Below are 6560 nucleotides of genomic sequence, written 5' to 3'. Positions count from 1 at the left end.
GGGCGGAATGATGGACGCCTGGACCCCAATCAGCCTGATGAGGCAAGTGAGGGATAAAGGCGACCGAAGATGGCAGCTCAAGAGAGAGAGAATTATGGACAGCTGCCCTGTATGTGTTTGTGTGTCTTTTTATTTAATTAAATATTATTTACATTGTTAAGCCGGTTCTTGCCTCCTCCTTTCCCTTGTACCCCCTTTACATTGGTGCCGAAACCCGGGAGGGAGGAGGGACGGGACTCCCCGACCGCCTGGAGCGATGGAGTCGCTGCCAGGGGTGGAGGAGTGTCCCCACGTGCCGCCAGAAAAGCGGAGGGGTGTTCTGTCCGCTGCGGGTCGGAGGTTTGACTCCGGTCCGCCCGGGGAGGAGTGGCTGTCGTCCACCTGAGAGGGTAGAGGAGTGATCGGGGACCACGCGACGGCGCATCAGAGAACCGGTAAATTAGCTTTTTCTCTCTCTCCTCTCTCTCTCGTGCTGTCGCTCCGTGTTGGAGGAGGGCGCGGCTGGGTGGAATGACGGACACCCGGACCCCAATCAGCCTGATGAGGTGAGCGAGGGATAAAGGCGACCGAAGAATTATGGACAGCTGTCCTGTTTGTGTGTCTTTTTTTTAAATTAAATATTATTTACATTGTTAAGCCGGTTCTTGCCTCCTCCTTTCCCTTGTACCCCCTCTACAAGCACATTGGGAATTAGGCATTCCAAATTAGAGAGAAAAGGGGAAAAATCAAAAAAAAAAAAAAGGAATCGTACATCACTAATGCGCACAAACAGATATGCACTAGGATGTGTAAGAAATTTCTAAATAAATGTTATTCTATTTTTCAAAATTAAAAGCCAGTTTATTTGCTTTACCTTACAGAGTTTACTGAATATTCGCTCTGTTATGGGGTCCACATGGGCATGTTGGAGCCCAGGGCGGCCGCCTTTATCGCCTGTATGATGGGCCGGTACTTGCGCAGCAGCGGGCCGGCCCAAATTACCCAGCAGCCCACCAGGAAAATGCCCAGTGCTCCCGATGGCCAGTTCGCCCCTGGTTTATGATCACTTTTGAACTACCACCATTAAACCGTTAATATACACCATATAAATATATACCATTCAAATACCATGTTTAGTCTCGCATCACAGACTAAAAATAACAAAGTAGGGACATACAATATTGAGCACATAACAAGGTAACAAATTACTGTGGTGACAGGGACCTCTGGTGTCGGGCATTTGCATTGTGACTGGTGAACTCCACTCTTTTAATTAAACAGTAAGCTTTTTTCTTGATTTCCTTTGTTTTCCAACAGAGAGGTGTGATTTGTGTGTCTGGAATCCCTCTTGATTACCCTGAGAGTGAACTGATCAAAATGACAGCTCCTTTTGGTCAGCCTGTTGAGGTTTTAATGGCAACTGAGGTGGACATGGCAACTTGTCTAGAATGGAAGAAGATATGTCACAATAAAAACATGCTCCTGTTGTCTTTCTGTGTTATTATTGCTAATGAAAAATATAGGCCTACAACACTGATGTCTGTGAATGTCAGTCCTAAAATATTCAGTAAAAGTCAGTGTCTTAAATAATAAAAATGTTTGAGTTTGAGTCAAGTCAAATAGATGTTGTCAATGCAATATTTTGACAGAGAGACATGTATAGTTTCCCAGCCTGATATCATGAAAATTACATGAACGTGGCAACATTTTTGCAAAACGAAATTCACTACACGCTTTGCTGCAATTTCCCAGTGAAAAACGAGTGAAATGGTGTTGTAATCAGATAAGGCTTTTCAGGTAAATGTTAGATGTAGGTTTTAAAGAGTAAAACATGCTTCCTTAACCTAAAACTTTCCCCTAAACCTAACCAATAGTGTATTTAAAGATAAATGAGAGGTGAACAATACAGACATCCTTATCCTAAACCAACACCTAAAACTAACTTATAGTGTAGTAAAAGCAAATGAGAGGTAAACAAAACAGACATCCTTACCTTGAACCAACACCTAAATCTAACCAATAGTGTCCAAAAATTAAATGAGAGGTAAACAAAACAGACATCCTTACCCCAAACCAACACCTAAACCTAACAGATATTGTCCAAAAAGTAAATGAGAGGTAAACAAAACAGACATCCTTACCCTAAACCAACACCAAAACCTAAACGACAGTGTCCAAAAAGCAAATGAGAGGTGAACAAAACAGACATCCTAACCCTAACCCTTAAAAAAATCTAAATTAACTGCAAACTTGCTGCAAATTTGCAGCTCGTTATTTTTTGACATGCAAATGAGCATTTGATATGAACCAAAAGTTTGCAGCTCTTCGCCAGTAGTGGTGAACCTGCAGCAAACCTTTGGCAACAATGGAGATGGTGAAGGTTTAGTCTGCTATCCCACTTCACATGAGATGGCAATGTGTGAAGCTAGTGTCCCAAATTGTAGACCTCAGTTCACCTGTGAGTTAACATACTAACTGTAAATTGCTCTTGTTTAAAAAGTATTTTATTATTATTATTATTATTATTATTATTGATTTACTTATTGGCTTCTGCTTTTTGTCTCAGGTGTTAGTGTTTCATGGTTTTGTTGGACCATCAACATCAAATGCAAGTATCTCTCATTCTGGAGACGTTTCAAAAACCATTAAAACTTTTTAAACTATTACTATTTAGCAAGAGTTTCAAGTTCCCATAGACATTACTGAGCTTATCACCAGTGCCGGTGTCCTGAAAATACAGTATATGCTACCTATCAGGATGTGCTACCAACGCTATATTCGCATAGTTTTAGGGTTGGAGTTAGGGTTTGGGGTAGGGTTAGGGCTTAGTACAGCCTCATACCATATCACACTGTCTGATAGTTATGCTGGTAGCACATCCTGAAAGGTATTATCTACCTGACAAGATGTGCTACCTAGGTTTTTAACACATTTCATGCTGTTGTAGTACATACCGACAGGTTCTCCCGTGCCTCCCGACATGTGCTACCCATGTTTTAACTTTACGAATCACAGTTTTTACTGCTGGTAGCACATCCTGAGCAGCACAGATTGTCAGAACACCAGCGCTAGCTAATCATCTTATTCATCCCCGCCCCTTTTCCACGCTCCGCTCTACCGAATTTTGTCATCTAACTTCCTTTTTGTATTGAAGTGTACTGAGAAGAGTCAGTCAAAATGGATTGTGTGTGGGAGCACAGGAAGTATTTTTCCCCAAGAGTTGATGGTGTGATTTACACCACCCCTTACTACGTGAAAATGCTAGTGAGGTGTTTTTTCTGTCACTCTAAATGTTCTTTTTTTACAACACCTGCAGAGATAAATTGGACCTGGCAGATCACATTCAGACAGCTATGACACACTGCACTTTTTCAGGATACAAGCGTTGAATTGTTTATACGTTTAATTCTGCTTCATTTTTAGGTTTCAGCTTGTTAATAATTTGTGTTAAAATGTGTAGTTGACATGAAATTTCCAACAGTGAAAGCTCATATTATTTCACATGCAAGATAACATTAAAGAAATGTACAATTGTACTTTTTTCAAAAAGTAATTTTTAGAGGCTTAAATGTGATTAAAATAGTTGTAAACGGAATCTAAAATAAAACATACACTTTTGTACAGAGATATTTTTAATGACTTTGTTTTGTCTCTTGGAGTTTCACGAGCACAGAAGAATATTAGCATGTCCACAGCGTGAAGGTAGGATCTGTATTTATGAAAATCTCCCTGCTCTATTTCCAGTTGTTATGACGTCCCCTGAACACCTTACTCATGATAGCATTTGGCAACTCTATAACCTGTAAATCCACTTTGCTAGCTAATTACACTTTGATATCAACACCATAGATATCTGTATAGCAAGCGCTAAAACGGAAGTTCCGCGACAAAATTTTCAAGATGGCTGTGCACTAGTTTCTCTGGCGCAAAAGGTGAATAGGCAGACTACGCAATTGCCTAGGCCTCCAAAATACATGTAAACTTGGTAATTAGCCAGGGCTGTGCGTGATAAGTTGAATTTCTAGCGCCTGGAAAATAGTCAGATGACATAGATTATCAGCATTGCAACAAATAACATGTAAAATGAGTCTGATGTCTACTTCGTTATCAGGAAATCTCCAGCGCTCAAACTTTAGCGCATGGTCACGAACATGTTTGCATGGTCGAGGTAATGTTCCCTCTGTGCATGCATTCACACTCAAGAGGCGCGAACCACAATTTTATCCGCTGCATGCACAAAAGAGCAGCAGAAGAGGCGATCTAATTAAAAGTGAGAAATTATTCTGTTTGCCTGCAATTTTGTGAATATCTAGAGCAGCGGTCACCAAATAGCAGACTGCAGTCCAGGTCCGGACCTTGGCTTGGTTCTATCCGGACCACGAGACATCTTGACATTTGCTGCCCCATCTCACCAGTTTCTACACTTGAACTGATCAGCACGACAAAACAACAGAGCTGTGTACAGCGCAAGCACTCGGGCCCAGATAGCACTGATCTTTCAGTGCTGTATCCTCGAATACTTTTCTCTTTTACAGAACACGCTTCATTTATATCCTTTCACGCACTGCGCGCAGAGTTGCAGACGCGGTTATTTTAACGACAGTAGACCATAGTGGAGAAATACAGTGAGCAGCAATAAAGATGGATACTGGCATCTTTCATTAAACACACTGCTGAAAATTAGAACGAAGCAAAGTGAATTCAACTTCATGTGTCTGAAATGAATCCAACCGTTCAGCTAAACCAGGTTTGTGACAGGAAAATGTGCTTCCAGAGCGCCTTTAAACTATAACGTTTTATATTATTTATTTATTTATTTATTTTTTGTCTAAAATTTGCTTTATTAATCAGCATGTTTCGAACCTTTCACAAACTGGTCATTTTTTTGAAAATATGAGATTTTACTAGCAGCATAGTGGAGTTCTCATGAGAATGTTTCCATTATTTGATAGTCTGACCATTTATAGGCCTACTTAACTTTAGCTAACAGTATTTTTAAGCTTCACTATTGTGCTGTACATTATTGTTGGTAGATTTTCATTTTAAGGAAAAATGGTCCATTTCAAAATGTTCTCTCAGGGGACACCCCTGAGCCCCCAAACAATATATTTCCTTAATAGTCACAAGGCCTCCTATGCCCCTTGAGTATCTAAAAATATTCAAACACAAATACTGGACTATCAGCTTCAAAATGAACAGTTGATTTTATCTTTTAATATTCATATCAGAGTGCTCTTGATTGATGAACTCATTGAAATATTTAAATATTTTGGTAGAAGATCCCCCAAACCCCACTACTTTGGCTTTGTCTCTGGAGCCCCAATGTCCTAATCCTTGCCCAGTTTTAAAGAGAGTGTTTTTTGTTTTTGTTTTTTTGCTTCTTTTACAAAGTACTATTACTGTCAACTTGGAAATGTACAATTAGGCCAACTATTTAAAAAACAAAATACATTGCTTATGTAAATTCATAGCTATACAGTCTACTAACATCATGTAAGTTATTGTCCGGACCTTTGGTGGTAAGGAAATCTAGAGACCGGACCTCTTGGAACTTTAATTGAATACCTCTGATCTAGAGGCTTGACTTACAAAGAGCGTGCTTAAAGATGTATTCCTCTAATATGCTATTCATATTAATGGTTGATGGATAAGGGGTTTTCAGTGGTCTATTCTTAAACCAGTACAATTTATTAAATTTTTTTACATTTATTATATTAGTGTTTATTAAAAAGCAGGAAATAAGAAAATGCATATTTTTCATAGCATGATGCATATTACAGCTAAAATGGCAAGAGCTGGCAGAAAATCCATTCTGATTGTCTGGCTGCAATGCAACTCTTGTGAGACAGGGGTGCATCTGGTTTTATCAGTTCATCAGGTAAGTTTTTTTTAGGCTGCTACAATGAGCATCTTTGAGGAAGAACTAGTCAAAAACAATTTTCTTTTATTTTATTAGATTTGCCAAAGCTTGCAGAGCTTATGGCACTGAATCTTTGAAATCAATTATACTGTTTGAAGCAGATTGTGTGATTAAGGGATCATTTGAATAAGCTTTTGAATAAGCTTTGTTGCGTGTCATACCAAAGTAATAAATAAGAATAAGAAAAAAAGAACATAAAATAAAATTAAATAAAATTTGCCTAGGGCCTCTTAATGTCTAGAACCTGCCCTGCTTATCACAGTATTAGTGGGGGATGTCACTGAGGTATTCTGATTGACACTAAATGCCACCTAAGAGATCTGATGACACTCAGAGGTATGTGTGGAACAGCCTGTAGTATACCACACATTTTTCTGTATGCATTTTTTTAATATGCAGATACTAGCCTACTACTATAAGGAGACCACATGGCTTGAAGTTACTGTAGACCACACTCAAATCCACTCGACCTGACCTTAAATTTATACTTTCATATTTATCTGTTTAACAGACGCTTTTTATCCTTACATGCGTACAGGCAAGGAGCAACACAAAGCGATTCAGTCTAGAAAAAAAAAAAAAAACTTCGTTCCCTGACCGGGAATCGAACCCGGGCCGCGGCGGTGAGAGCGCCGAATCCTAACCACTAGACCACCAGGGA

General features: G+C 39.5%; 1 non-coding gene across 1 annotated transcript; it reads right to left on the bottom strand.

Moving 5' to 3' along the window:
• Nucleotides 1-6488: 6488 nt before the first annotated feature.
• Nucleotides 6489-6560, bottom strand: trnae-cuc (transfer RNA glutamic acid (anticodon CUC)). The gene has a single exon. It is a non-coding gene; the product is annotated as a tRNA-Glu (tRNA).

Source organism: Myxocyprinus asiaticus, chromosome 7 (assembly GCF_019703515.2).
Source record: "Myxocyprinus asiaticus isolate MX2 ecotype Aquarium Trade chromosome 7, UBuf_Myxa_2, whole genome shotgun sequence".
Lineage (NCBI taxonomy): Eukaryota > Metazoa > Chordata > Actinopteri > Cypriniformes > Catostomidae > Myxocyprinus > Myxocyprinus asiaticus.
The sequence above is the reverse complement of the archived record's forward strand: the minus strand, read 5'-3'. Positions and strand labels throughout refer to the sequence as shown.